Source organism: Neofelis nebulosa, chromosome 11 (assembly GCF_028018385.1).
Source record: "Neofelis nebulosa isolate mNeoNeb1 chromosome 11, mNeoNeb1.pri, whole genome shotgun sequence".
In the NCBI taxonomy this organism is placed as follows: domain Eukaryota; kingdom Metazoa; phylum Chordata; class Mammalia; order Carnivora; family Felidae; genus Neofelis; species Neofelis nebulosa.
This window is the reverse complement of record NC_080792.1, coordinates 92,890,669-92,905,867: the sequence shown is the minus strand read 5'-3', so window position 1 is coordinate 92,905,867 and position 15,199 is coordinate 92,890,669. Positions and strand designations below refer to the sequence as shown.

Here is a 15,199-nt window from a genome sequence, read left to right as displayed (position 1 = left end):
GTATCTGTGGACTGGGGTGGGTATGATGGGTATGGAGAGAAGCAGACGGGCTTGAAGGAGGTCCAGAAGGTTGAATGGAGAAGACACAGGGATGGATGGATGGATGGATGGATGGATGGATGGATGGATAAATGGATGGATGGATGGATGGTTGGTTGGATAGATGGCTGAAGAATGTCTGGGGGCTCCCCAGATGCCCTTACCTGAACACCTGGGTGGAAGGCAGTGTCGTTATCTGGGATGGGGAGACTCAAGTAGGGGAAGATCATTAGCTTGGGTACGAATATGTTGAGCTTGACCTTAGAAATTGAGCATTAGTGCACCTATACACAAGGTCTCCTGCCTGGACTTTGGAGAGGTCAGCCTGGGGGGAGGAAATATCTCTAAAAATGGTAATGATGACACAGGTGAATTCAACACTCAGTATCGCAAAGGTTTTATTTTTTTTAATCACAAATCAAGAAATTGGTCTGCGTCTGAAGCTTCCCTCATTCTCCTGCTCTCTGATGTTACAGTTTGGAAACAATATACTGTCTAGGTTGATATGTTCTCATTCGGGACAGTTCTGAAGTTTGTATTCATTCAACAAAAAAATTCAGAGAATTTATGACACCCAACTGCCTCAGCTGCTCTGTAGCGTAACGTCTGCTTGGCCGGCGTAATTACTGCCCCCCTCGGGAAAATGCAAACCAATTTACTGAAACTGAACTAAAAGTGAACAAAGTTACATTAGCTATAGAATAGGAAATGAGACCCATCCACAGTGCCATGAAAGGAAGCCGGGGACTCATTTTATACATAAAACAAACAAATAGTCCTAGATACTGGGAAAAGTCTTAAAGGATAGACATCAAAATCGTAACGGTGGTTGTGTCTGGGTAGCAAGATTATTGCTCACCTCTATTTTCTTCTTTATGCTTCCCATGTATTTTCCAAATGTTCTACAATGAAGCTGATGCAAGCTTTATCTCTAAGGGACAGAATGGCCATCCATCTAGTTGGACTGGAAGGCAACCTAAGAGCCATTCCTGCCCTTTCCTTGCAAAGAGAAGGCCAGTTTTGTTAAGGTACTGAGAGGGAAATATGTTCAGGAAATCTGGCTCCAGACCCAGGGGACTATAATCACAACTGTTCCAAACAAAGTGTAGTCGTGAACTAGGGCTGCCGTAATAGATTACCACGAACTTGGATAGCCTCGAAACAACAGAAATGTGCTCTCTTACAGCCCTAGAGGTAGAAGCCGGAAGTCAAGGTGTGGGTATGGCCGTGCTGTCTTGCAAAGGCTTTCAGGGAAGGTCCATCCTGCAGCTTCTGGTGGTTGCAATCTTTGACATTCCTTAGCATATGGATCTCTGCCTCTGTGGTCACTGGGCATTCTCCCTGTTTCCGTGTCTGCATCCAAATTTCCTTTTTCATGTAAGGATACCAGTCACTGGATTAAGGCCACTGTAAGTCAGTGGGACCTCATCTTAACCTGATCACTGATACAAAGACCCCATTTTCAGAGGTCACATTCACAGATTACTGGAGTTAGGATTTGCATGTATCATTTTTGGTGGGGCGGGTGGGGGGGGAAGAGGGACACAGTTCAACCGTCAATACATGTATCCTCCAACTTAGCTGTATGTTATAAGAACACATACTAAATGATTCCATTTATATATATCCATTATGTATATATGTGTGTATATATATATATACATATATATATATATATATATATATATATATATATATATATATTTTATATATGTATGGTGACAGAAAGCAGATGATTGCTTGCCTAGAGATGGGGTGGGAAGGGAGCTGGTGACAGGGAAGTATGGGAAGTCAGGATGGTCAAGGACCACAAGGAAATTCTGACGCTGGTGATTTGTGCCTTAGATTGCAAATAGTGATTTTAACATTTATTTATTTTTTGAGAGACAGAGAGAGAGAGAGCACAAGTAGGGGACTGGCAGAGAGAGAGGGAGACGCAGAATCTGAAGCAGGCTCCAGGCTCTGAGCTGCCAGCACACAGCCTGGCGCGGGGCTCGAACCCATGGACCGCGAGATCATGACCTGAGCCGAAGTCGGATGCTTAACCGACTGAGCCACCCGGGCGCCCCCGTCATGGATTTTAAATAAGTGTGTTTGATTGCATGACAAGTACACCTCAATAAAGGTGTATTACATCCTAACAAACTAAATAAGGTATTTAGTTTTAAAAAATGAAGTAAATCCTGCACAATCTCTTTCAAAAATTACAGACATTTTCACAATTTATTTAATGACGCTAGGATTACTCCAATAATATAACCACACAAAGACATCAAAAGAAGGAAAACCGTAGACCAATATCTCCCAGCACAGATGCAAAAATGCTTTACAAAATCTTAGCAAATCTCATCTCTGAATTAGGATGTAGGACACACTATACTATAAAAATAACTAAATTGTTAGAATAAATACTTCATAAAAGTAGACCTACAAATGTCAAACAAAGCACCTGAAAATATGTCCAAAAACATTAGTTATTAGGTAAGTGCACATTAACGTCTCAAAGAGATACATCCACACGCTCCCTTAAAACGGCAAAAATCTGAAAGGTTGACAATATAAGGTCTCGAGAGGATGTGCAGAAGCCGGAAGCCTCAGACATCGGTGGCGGAAATGGGAGCGTTGCAGCCATGTTGAGAAGCAGCGCGCAGATTTAAAAAGTTACGTGAACTTCTCTAGGACCTGGTGTTTCCATTCTCCGGAGGAAATGAAAACGTATGTCCCACGAAGACTTCTCTCTGAATGGTCACATCAGCTGCATTCATCGTAGCCAGAGTGAGAAAGCCCAGCTGTTTACCCACTGGCGAATGTATCCACAAAGTGTGATATATCCACAGAGTGGAATATTACTCCGCAGTAAAAAGGGGGAACAAATGAATGAACACACAGCAACATAGACCAGTCTCAAAAACGTCATGCTAAAGAGAGGATGTATTGCCTGATGATGCATGCATAAAATATCTAGAGAATACTCAAGGGTGGTGAAAAACTCGAAGTCATCGATTGGGAGGGAGGCTGACCATACCAGGGTACGGAAGAACATTTCAGAGACAACGGGATGCTCTAAAATTGGGTTGTGGTAATAGTTGCACAGTGATATAAATTTACTAAAACTTGGAGTGCCTGGGTGGCTCAGTTGGTTAAGCCTCTGACTTTGGCTCAGGTCATGATCTAGCGGTTCGTGGGTTCGATCCCCGCCTCGGGCTCTGTGCTGACGACTCAGAGCCTGGAGCCTGCTTCGGATTCTGTGTCTCCGTCTCTCTCTCTCTCTTTCTCTCTCTCTCTCTCTGCCCCTCCCCGTCTCTCTCTCTCTCAAAAATAAATAATAAAAAATGTTTAATTTACTTAAAGTCATCAAATTATACACTTAAAATGGTTGCATTCACTTTATATAACTTTTTTTTTTTTTTTTTTTTTTTTTTTTATTTTTGGGACAGAGAGAGACAGAGCATGAACGGGGGAGGGGCAGAGAGAGAGGGAGACACAGAATCGGAAACAGGCTCCAGGCTCCGAGCCATCAGCCCAGAGCCTGACGCGGGGCTCGAACTCACAGACCGCGAGATCGTGACCTGGCTGAAGTCGGACGCTTAACCGACTGCGCCACCCAGGCGCCCCATCACTTTATATAACTTTTAGCTAAATAAAGTAGTTAGAAAATACATAGTATGACCAGGACTGATCTCTCGAGGACGAAAAACCAAACAAAACAAAAAACAAGAATTCAGTGCAGCGCTCTCTTCTCACAGAAAGGAGTGACCATAAATTTAAGTTTTAATTTGACTACAATTTTTATTAAAGTTATTCAGTAAGGCTCACTGTGTCACCTTTAATGAAGTGTCTCAAATATGCCTTAAATACACATTTAATGTACATCTAATGACACTCTTCGGCCAGCTAATTATTAGGCATGTTTAATGGGGTTTCACAATTGCAGGGGAGAAGCATAGCCATTTCTACATAGATCTATCCTTATCAAAATACTTTTAAGATAATGGATTTCACCCACATAGATTGCCTTTGTGAATGAAAACCATTATGTTCACCCACAATAATAGTACTTAGAGTTCTATCAGTTATTAAAACCTATCCAATTAACATAAGGAGTCGCTGCTGTCGGCATTCTTTATGGATTTGTGACTCTGTGCGCCTGTGGTATTTTAAAGAGATTTAGATAATATTGGAAATTTCACGAAATGTACTTCATTTTGGAAAAGAAGCACAAAAGAAATACCGATCTTGTGTTTGGGGCAGGTGAGAAGAGACTGCAAGTTACTGTAAATCAGGTTTTTGGAGAAATGTAGATTTTTCAAGGCACAAGCTTTGAAAGCCAAAGTCAAGCCCAGATTTATTTTCTTGAGCATACAGAGCGGGCATTAACATAAATTCTATTGCTACCGGTCTGAAAAGATTAGGTATTTAACGGTTCCTGCCATGCCTACAATGAGAAAGGATCTGAAGCCTTTACTTGTGTGTCATTTCTAAGAATATTTTTTACAAGACCGATTATGTCTCTTCATAATAGCTTCTTGGATTTCACATTTCCAAAGCTCCCTAAATTTGCAAGTGACCAGCAGCAGTAACTGAATAACAGCCAGGAGAGAAAAGACCCTTTTCTTCTACAAACCTGTGGTAACATTCACCCAGTTACGTACCCACGGAGGACTGAGGTGCTGTGCCCACTGCCCCGCGGTCTGAAGACAGCAGTAAGCGAGACACACGGTGTCCTTGTTTTTGTCCATCTTTTAGTCTGGAGCAGGAGACAGCTTGAAAGTCTAAACCATCGAGGCACCTGGGTGGTTCAGTCAGTTGAGCGTCCGACTTCGGCTCAGGTCACGATCTCACGGTTCGTGGGTTCGAGCCCCATGTAGGGCTCCGTGCCAACAGCTCAGAGCCTGGAGCTGCTTCGGATTCTGCGTCTCCCTCTCTCTCTGCCCCAACCCCAGTCGTGCTCTGTTTCTCTCTGTCTCTCAAAAATAAACAAACATTAAAAATTTTTTAAAAGTGTAAATCTCTCAACTGAGAAGGCTAAACAATGAATTACTTAATAATTTTTATTTTTTCTCATCTTAATAATCATGTAATTTAACAAATTAACCTTCAACGTGAAAAATAGGGTCATCTCTAATTGTACGTGCTACAAAGTTGAAGAGGGAGCGTTCTAGTGGGGAACGGATGGCGGGGGGGGGGGGGTGGTTTGTACACTGGGAGCCGGGACTAGCAGAAGCCCCTTGGTGGTCAGAGAAGATTCTTGGAGGTGGTGATGCCACAGATGAGGCGTGATGGACGGGCCGGGGCTGTGAGGTCCTGCCTCACCCCCTGCACCTGCCTCACTTGGAATCGCCTTGCTCCACCCAAGCCAAGGTTCACATTACTCTTCCTGAATCCCACTCTCTGCGGTGAATCCTTCCCTCGCTGCTGTGTTTACTTTATGGCATCATTGCTCTCTTCTAATATCCCTTAAACGTGGAGCCGTAAACCTTTTGCCTCGCACTGGTTTGCCGATTGCCCTGTCTGCTGAGTCATTTGTCTCGGACCGTGTTGGTGTGTGCATGTGTTTTATAGATCCAGTCGGGGTGGGGAGGCTTCTGAATCACTAGGGAAAGTGGCCATCCATCGTGGGCAGAGATAATTCCCGGTGGTTCTCAACCTCTGCTGTCTGTGAGAATCACCTGGGGAGATGTTAAATTTCCAAAGGTCCAGACGGCAGCCCGTGCAGTTAAATCAGAATCTCTGAGTGCATGATCCAGCATCAGCACTGTTTAATCTGCCCCAGTGATGCCAGGAGCCACTAAGTTTGGAAGTCACTGGGTTAGAATGTCCGGTGAAGATACGACACTCCTGATGTCTGGGACTCATCCCCCCAGGTCTGAGGCGGATTCCTGGCATTGGTCAGATCTCCCCTGCAGCCTTACTTGAGGGGTAAAGTTCTGGACTCAACCTCAGGTGTGCTAGAGCCTTAGGATGACAAGGCTCCGATATGTCCGACGCTTTTCACACCCCTGGCTGCCCATCGTGGTGGCTTGACTGAAAGTGATTCTCTCCTGGAAGTATTAAGCTGTCGGCCAGAGCCAGGGTCACCATCTTAGCCTGCTGGTTTTGAGCAAACCTGTGACCAGGTAGGGATTAAACCCCTGACTTCGGACTCAATAGTACCATGCACGGACCACCTGGGCACATGAGCAGCAGTTGCATTCTTGGCTACACACCGGTTGAAACATGCCTGCCAAAGCCCAGCTGAATTCAGTAGGAAAAAAATCAAGATGGCGGCACAAGGTGGTGATCTCCCCGCGATCCCAGCAGATGCAGCAACGCTTCCTTATGTTCCTGCTCTGCGTTCAGCAGCATCCGACAAAGTTGAGTTGCTTTAACCGTGTGACTCAGTTTCCCCTGCAGGCTTTATGATTGTGACAAGATTTCCTGAGTCCAGCCAGGCAATGTGAAAGCTAGAGATATCTATAAGGATCCACCAGTGAAGCATTTTCGCTTTCAGTGTGGCACCAAACACTGAAGGGAACACGGCCATGAGGCGAGTTACCTGTTGAAAGTGGGAGTTGACTGCACCTTGATGGGCCTCGTGCTAAGCACGCATGACACCCAGAGGCAGAGCTCACACGGTGTCTCCCACAGGTACTCAGGGCTGTGTGTGGAGCAGCCCCAAGGCCCTGCCCTCCTGGAGCTTTATATTCTGGTGTGGTCAAACAGGCAAGAGATGTGTAGAGAAAAATGATTTCTGGGAATGACCAGGGCAATGTTGTAGAATACCAAGATGAGTGGTTTCAAAGCTTTCCCTAACGCTGGCTTCCATCATGGCGGCTTGAGTGAAGTTGACAGGGGTGGAGGTGGAAGGAAGTGGCTGGGTGTGCAGGACTCATTGGAGCTGGTGCTCCCAGGATGCTCTGCTGGATGGGACACGGGGGTGGACTAAAGGATGAATCACGATCCCTGAGGCTCTGCCCAGAGCAACCAGGTGGCACCACGTACTATTTGGAGCGCTGGAAGAGGAGAGCTTCAAGGCGGGGATAGCAAGAGTTCTGTTTGGGACCCAGGGAGTTGGACACACCCCATTGGAAAGGTCAGGCAGGCAGGGGAACATCTGAGTCGGGAGCTCATGGGAGAGGTCAGAGCCAGAGACATCAGTCTGCAAATGAGCAGAACCCAGATATCTCAGGACTGGATGAGATAACTTCCAATGGTTTGGCCTTCCGCGGTCACATGGGGCCACCGACACCTGACGACAGAGTTGCTTCGCCCACACTTCTCTGCATTTCAAATGGGTGAGAGTTAGATCGGTGTCCACAGTTTCGTTCACAGAGCCTCGCTGTACGGGACGGCGTAGAATCATTTTCATTTTCGTCAAGCACGCCTGGCACCCATCTGTGTTTCGCGGAGGACTGCCCCACCAGCCACGCACAGCTGTGAATCCTGGAATCCTAGGCCTGGATAACCAGAAGAGATGGGGTTAGAAAGACTCCGGCTGGGGGAGTAGCCAAGAATACTGATTTTGTTCCTCCTGAAGGTGGCATCCCCCCCCCCCCCCAGAAAGGGAAGCAGAGATCTAAGAAACATTTCCACGGCCAGTAGTACATCATGGGGGTGAAGTCAATGCAGGGATGGCTGTGGTCATTGAAAAAACCCAGACTCCTCTTTCCTTGCCTCCCAGAACAATCTTAATTGCATCTCCCCGCAATTCCCAATTAGTGTGGGCTCAAGACATGCAAACTCATTTTTTACATTAGCCTAAGAAAAACGTAATTAAGAAGTTGTCTGGTGGAAAAAAAGAAAAAGCCCATAATGTATTCCAGGGCCAGACTGCAGATGACTTTTGGACTTCACATGATTTGGGATTAGCCACGCCACTGGATGTTCATTAGCATAGATAACTGAGACGTGGCTCCAAGCCCCACCAGTAAGTCTCTCCGAAATCCCTATGGCTTACAGGTCAAAAAAGGACTCGGAACTACTTACCATCCCTCTGGAGGGTTGGGGTTCTAAGCAAGACCAGCTTTCAGGTGCCCACTGAGTCAAATGAAGTCTGCAGCGGCCCTTTGATGTTTATTAATTTTGTATGACCTTTCCGTACCGATTGAATTAATTCCTTAGTTTCACGTACCATAAAACCAATAGGCTTCTTCCAGCCTACGGAAAATTCTGTTGCCTTTGACAATTTGACATGCATTTTTCTGTAGTGATAGAGAAAGGGGCTGACAGCTCGTTTAGTTAAAGGCTACAGGCAAAAACTCCCCCAGTTTCAAAGAGCAAATACTTTATGATATCAAGAGAACTCTATCAACAGACATAAATTAAATATTCATGCCGAGCTTCACAGAATTGCTGTTTGGAACCAAGGCTGAAGCGAAGATTCTCATAAGAACCATCAATGACAGTCTCAGTCGTCAATCACGGATATATGTTCAGGGTACTCAACGGCATCTTGTAATTCTGTCAGGCTTTTCTCATCAGGGAGAGCAGTGAACCCCTGGATGTATCATTTCCGACACACGGTATCCTGCTTTAACAAAAAAGTTATGAAAGTTCTAAACGAAGCCACATCCTTACCCCTGTGTCCCTAATGTGTCCTGCTTGTTTTCAGTTTAGCTGTTGGGATCGGGTGAAGTTTGCGTCCTGGACTGCTGGATCACACACGTGTTGGCAGTCCAGAATCATCTATACGAGGCGTCCCAGACTCAGCCTCCTGCGGCCAGCCGTGTGGCACACAGGAGATGGGAACTTTGGTGGAAGGGAGGGGAGTCACTACTTGGAGCTTGCGGAATGATACCCCAGAGTTGTCTGTTCTGATTACTCGAGACAAACCAGAAATCCAGATTTTCGCATATCTCCCAATTTTTAAATGTTGTGAACAGTTGAAAAGGATTAAATCTGTGCAATTCAAGCAAAGCCCTCCGTGAGCTGGATTCAGCTTGACACAACCCTAATTTACGGACTGTGACTTGAACGGCATCGGGAGAATTGAGTTGTGCAAAATGGAAGACTTAAAGTGCTTCAATGCCTTAAGGGACGTCACCCAGCCGTACGAGGAGGGACGCGTGAACACACGCTGCGGCGTGGATGAAGCGTGAGGGCGTGATGCCTCCTGAAAGCAGCCGGTCACGGGAGACCATGTGTCGCATGAATCACCTCCTGTGAAGTGTCCACAACTGGGAAATTCATGGAGACACGAAGTAGATTGGCCATGGCTGACGGCCGGAGCCAGGCAGGTGGACGGGAGGGGACAATAGCCACAGGGCACAGGGCACCGGGCTTCTTTTCAAGATGATAAAAATGGTCTCAGATAGACTGTGGTGATGGTCGCACACATCTCTGAATATATTGAAAAGTAACGAGGTGCACACTCTCATGGGTGACTCATGTGGGATGTGAATTGTATCTCACTAAAGCTGTCAAGGAAAATAACGACACGAACGGCTCCCAAAACCCGCTCTTCCTCCCTCGAGCAGGGAGCTGAAATTTTCAGCACCCAAAACCAATCCCACCAAGTCTGGGATTCACACCACCGCCCACCCTGGCTCACTGGAAGCATCCCCTCTAAAACTCAATTCAAAAGTTAAACTTATGTCCTGTTTCCAGAAAATTTGGGCCGATGGTAGTGTGCATTTTGACTTAGCCTCCCTCCTGCCGAGAAGGTCTCAGACACTCTGTCCACACGTCCTGTTGCCAGTGTTGCCGCGGATGAAAAAGGAACATCGAGATGAAAACCCAGCGTTTTGTACACTTTCTCCAGGGCCAGGGATGTCCGTCCATTCCCGGGCTCACATACAAAGTCAGGCATATACTGTAGTCTCCCCGTCTTTCTTGGAAATGCCACTTTGAAAGCACTAATCTCACGGATAAAATTGGCTTAAAGTCTTAAATTCGTTAATATGCCTTTGTCTTACTGACCAGGAGGAGGCTAGACAGCCTATTCGGTGGGGACGAAGGGTTAATCTGTGCCCCTCTCCTCAATACAATACAAGGACGGAACACATGGGGCTTATGCATGTCCTAAAGTGCTTTCTGAGACTCCCAATTGACTCCTTTTTTTCTTTTCTTTTTTTAATGCAGAGTCTGTTTGCCTAGCATCCCGAAAGAGGCTTGCGTTATTTTTGTCCCTTAGAGTCTCCTGCAGCAGTGAATGTCATAAATAGAAATCTCTATTTGACCACATCCTTGAGGATGTCAAGAATGCTTGGCCAATTGGCTTAGCAGCTTACTGAGTTTGAACAGTGGCAGGAACCTGGCCCGAGGGTCTCCCCACGGTGACGTCCTCCTCCTCAGGGGATTTTGGTAATGCCGTCTAATCAGCTTAAGGAGCTAATTAAACAGCTGTCACTTAGCTCCTTAATTCTGAAACTTGATGCTAAATACGATTTGAAATTAGTTATGCAAAACTGAGCAGTGCTTTTATGAGACCAGATTTCTTCAGGTGGCACAGGATAAAAGGGGGCCGCATTCCCAGACAGCAGGGGTCGCGGGGTGACCGGGAGAAGTGAACCAGGGTCCTGGGAAAGCACTGGCCCTGCTGGTGGGTGCGGGCAGGCAAGCAAGAGTTTAAACATCTCACCTTTTTTACCCACAAGGGATCTCATGGTTAGGGGCGATTCATTATCCACCCGGAGAGAAGTCACCAGTTGGAGCCCATACGGAGGTCAACACGCCGTGTAAATGTATGTTGTCCCGGCTTCTTGGTGTTTTTTACAAAACGTGAGCCCAATGTGAAATTCAGGAGATTTCACATAGAAATATCGATTCTCAGCCTCTCTCAAAAAAAATCAGGAAATGTGCAAAACCTGAGTTTGCAAAACACAGCCTCTAAGCCTCAAAACCTCCATTTTTCCTTCCGTGTTCAGACACTTGAATGCTCCTTGCTTGGGCTCCAGGTGAGCGGCTGGCTCATGCTTGGGGCACCTGCGGCTGAAAAATACACCTTTAATTCTGAAGTTCCTGTCAGTGCTGTAAGAGGCGCATGCTGTGGGCCACTGGGTCCCTGCCTGTCCCCACGGTCTCGCTCCAGGACAGGGCCAGCGCTCACGGGCGTGCAGTTGGGTTGTGTCTCCCCGCCTCCCCTCCCCTTTGCTCACCCCCTGCTTCCCTCCCTCTCTCAGTCTCTCTCTCACTTTTTCCTTCTGCCAAGAACATCCTGAATTAATATAAGTCACCGCATGTCTTATGATACTGCTAATAATAGCCAACCTATTGAAAAATTGGCGATGCCAAGCACCGTTTGAACACTTGGCATGCGTTAGCGTACCCGTCCCTCACGAGAACTCACCAAGGTAGATGCTACTTAGAACCCCGCTTTCCAGGTCAGAAAAACGAGGTGCACAGTGCCTACGTGACCCGCACATGAGCAGGCTTTCCCAGATGCCATTGAGATCTTCTTGAAAGACGGGAAAGTTGGCCCGAGGGGGTACGTGACTTGGCCGAGATCGCCCAGCCGTGCCAAGGGAGGGCTCACGCTATTCAGCCTGGGCTCCCCTTCCCGGCTCCTGCTCTCAGGCTGCTAGGCATGGCGGGAAGAAATCCTGAGGCCACGTCGAGTGACCATATGACGATGCTAACACGTGGTTTTCTTACCACCTGCCAGTCACGGTTCTGAGTGCCTCTCACATATTCGGTCCTCACTTCCAGCCAATAACATGGAAATGTTCACAGTCCCCACTGAACACATGAGGAAACTGAGGCACGGTGCAGTCCCTACCTAGGTTGTCTACAGTCCTGGAGCTAGTAGGTATAGAAAGTAGGGTTCAAAGTCACGCTGTCTGGCCCCAGAACCAGGCTCTACTGTCTCCATATATAATTTTTCTTATGTAATGTCGATAATAAACTATAGACAGTAACACTGATCATTTCCACCTGGAGGGATTAAGAAAGATATAGCATTTGAGTTGGGCCTAGAACTTACTATCTTGGGATCATTTTTTTTTAAGTTTATTTATTTTTGATACACAGAGAGAGAGAGAGAGAGAGAGAGAGAGAGCATGAGCGGGGGAGGGGCAGAGAGAGGGAGACACAGAATCCGAAGCAGGCTCTGGGCTCCGAGCCGTCAGCACAGAGCCCGACACGGGGCTCGAACTCACGGACCGTGAGATCATGACCTGAGCCGAAGTCGGACGCTTAACCGACTGAGCCACCCAGGTGCCCCTCGATTATAAATTTTTTTAGATTTTTTTAATGTTTATTCCTTTTTTGATAGACAGAGTGTGAGTGGGGGAGGGGCAGAGAGAGAGGGAGACACAGAATCCGAAGCAGGCTCTGGGCTCCGAGCCGTCAGCACAGAGCCCGACGCGGGGCTCGAGCCCACGAACCGTGAGATCGTGACCTGGGCCGAAGTCAGACGCCTAACCGAGTGAGCCACCCAGGTGCCCCTCTTAGGATCACTTTTAATAGGAAACTCCTCTGGTGTAAAAAAAATACGATTTTAAACGTTGATTTATATTTGGTTTTCAAGAGTACATTGACCACATACAGCCTGCCGGCTCTGCCGGCTCTGGTCACACAAAGCCCTGTATGCTGCAAAGCCTGTAATTGCCACCAACAGGAAGAAAATTGAGGATTTCCCTCCTGCTTCTGTGCTTTGAAAACCTCCCCCATCCTTTGGTGCATTCTGTTTATTAAAACAAGCAAAGGCAAGGCAGAAGAAGAGGCGACCAGGAACACGTGGACACAGAAATAACAGGACACAGGACAGAGTCCCTGGCACGGTTCACTCCTGCAGCACGGTCTCGAGGCCGCCCGCCCCCCCACCACTTCCCAGGGGACGTTTGGAGAAGCCTGCAGACGTCTCTTGTTGCCACGGCTGGAAGAGGCCGTTCCTGGCATCCAGTGGGTTGAGTGCAGGGATGCTGCTAAACATACAAAGTGCACACGATAGCCCGAAAACAAGGCATTATCTGGCCCAGAACAGCAGTAGCCTGGAGGCTGGAAAACGGCCCCACGGTGTGTGAGCATCGGAGGCCCGTTTCCAGATTCCAGCTTCTGGACTCAACCTTCGTATAAAGCATGGAAGGCTGTGTGGTAGTTGGGGGCACGGTGGGGGCGTTGTCAGCCCTGGGAAGAAGGAAGTGTCAGCTGGAAACGAGAAGATGTTGGGAGGCCGTGGTGGTAGGAAGAGTGGGCGGGAGTTGGAACCAGGCTCATACTGTCGTTTCCTACGGTGCGTGGGGGTCTCAGGCGTCCGTGGCTGCGTGAGGGGACGCCAGTGGTCATGCAGCAGTGGCCACTTATGCTCTCGTTAGGGTTCTAGGAGTTGATGGGACTCGGTGAGGCGGCTTCCGCTGGGGCAGGGAGTCCTCTGGAAGGCTTCCTCGTGGTCATGTCTGTGGGGTGGGCAATGGGTCACAGCCATGGCCGTGGACCAGACCACCTCCGCTGGCCCCTCCTGTGCACCTGGGCCTCCACACACCTTGGTGGCCAAGTTCCACGAACGAGCATCATCGGAGAAAACACAGTGGCTCCGTGGCCAAGCCTCACAAGTAGCACAACCTTACCTGCACGGCATGTCGACCACACGTGTGAGTCACAGAGGCCAGCCCGTACTGAAGGCCAGGGCACCCTGTGTCCGCCACCACCCAGGAGGAGTGTCACCGCCTCTGCAGACACAACCCCTCAAGAATCGACACAGCATCTCTTTAATTTTTTTTGTTTAAGGTTGATTCGTTTTTGAGACAGAGCGTGAGTAGGGGAGGGGCAGAGAGAGAAGGAGACACAGAATCCAAAAGGTTCAGGCTCTAAGCCGTCAGCACAGAGCCCGACGCGGAGCTCAAACCCACGAACCGCGAGATCATAACCTGAGCCGAAGTTGGACGCTTAACCGACTGAGCCACCCGGGCACCTACAACACGTTGTGTCTTGATTAGAGGTGTGTTTGCTTCAGGTTAGAAATAAAGCCCACGGAAGAACCAAAACAGGAATCTACTTGTGGTGGTTGAGAAAACAGAGAGAGACGAGGTTTCACCCGTCGTGCCAGAAAATCGGCAGATGATGGCTGAGCCCGCCATACCGAGAAAGTGTAACGTAGCGTGTTGTTTAGACAGATGAAAACGCCTCGGTGACAGTTAGGAGTCCAAAGGGGTGGCCAGAGGGGAACGAAATAGTGGGAAGGAATGGAGATAAGGATGGCCTTTGGTGGCATTTTATGGTAAACCCTTCCACAAGTGGAGCATTTCAACCACGAGGTGGTGTGTTTTCATTCACATAGAGAAGAAGCACCATGCACCTGACTTGCTTCAGCGGCTTCCGGAAGACGGCCCGGCCAGCGAGAGGCGCACGCGGCCATCAGCCCCGTGTGGGCTCTGCTGTGTGGCATCTTTGCCACTTCCCCACGGGTGGGACGATAATTGCATTTTACCTGCTACGGCTGCTGGAACGCGGTAATTCTCCATACTGTGCCGCAACCATTAAACTGAGGCGCTGATGTCACATTAAACTGAGGGCAGAGAGAGAAGGAGACACAGAATCCAAAAGGTTCAGGCTCTAAGCTGTCAGCAGCTTTTAAAAACAGAGGGGTTCATAAATGTGTTTGCAGCACAGGCCAAATTGACGGATGCGCCCCACTTGTTAAAAGAAGCACACAGGTGCCCCCTTTGGCAACAGGTCTGCTAAACTTGGAGCGACACAGAGAAAATCAGCATGGCCCTTTGCAAGGATGATGCACAAATTTCTGAAGCATTCCGTATTTTATTTTTCAAAAAATTTTTTAACATTTATTCAGTTTTGAGAGACAGAGAGAGACAGAGCGTGAGTGGGGAAGACGCAGAGAGAAAGAGGGAGACACAGAATCTGAAACAGGCTCCAGGCTCTGAGCCATTAGCACAGAGCCCGACGCGGGGCTCGAACTCACGAACTGCGAGATCATGACCTGAGGCAAAGTTGGACGCTCAACCGACTGAGCCACCCAGGTGCCCCAGGCATTCCGTATTTTTTTTAAAAAGGCATGGGAGGAGGGCACTTGTTGGGATGAGCATTGGGTGTTGTATGGAACCCAATTGGACAATAAATTATATTTAAAAATTAAAAAATATAAACTAAAAGAAGCATGCAAGTTACTTATCGCGATGCAGCATTATTGCTAGTGAAATGTAGTATTTCGATGCTCACGTACCAGCTCTTTTGTTTCATGTGGTATGAATGGCAGACTGCAGCCCATCGTCTAGTAAGTGTATGT

The 15,199-nt window shown here is 47.9% G+C and overlaps 1 protein-coding gene and 1 pseudogene across 1 annotated transcript in view; both read left to right on the top strand.

The window, feature by feature from the left end:
* The window catches only part of TMEM132D (transmembrane protein 132D), a 559,986-nt gene that overhangs the window by 451,037 nt on the left and 93,750 nt on the right, over window positions 1-15,199 (top strand).
* LOC131490644 (U6 spliceosomal RNA) lies at window positions 14,617-14,715 on the top strand (annotated as a pseudogene).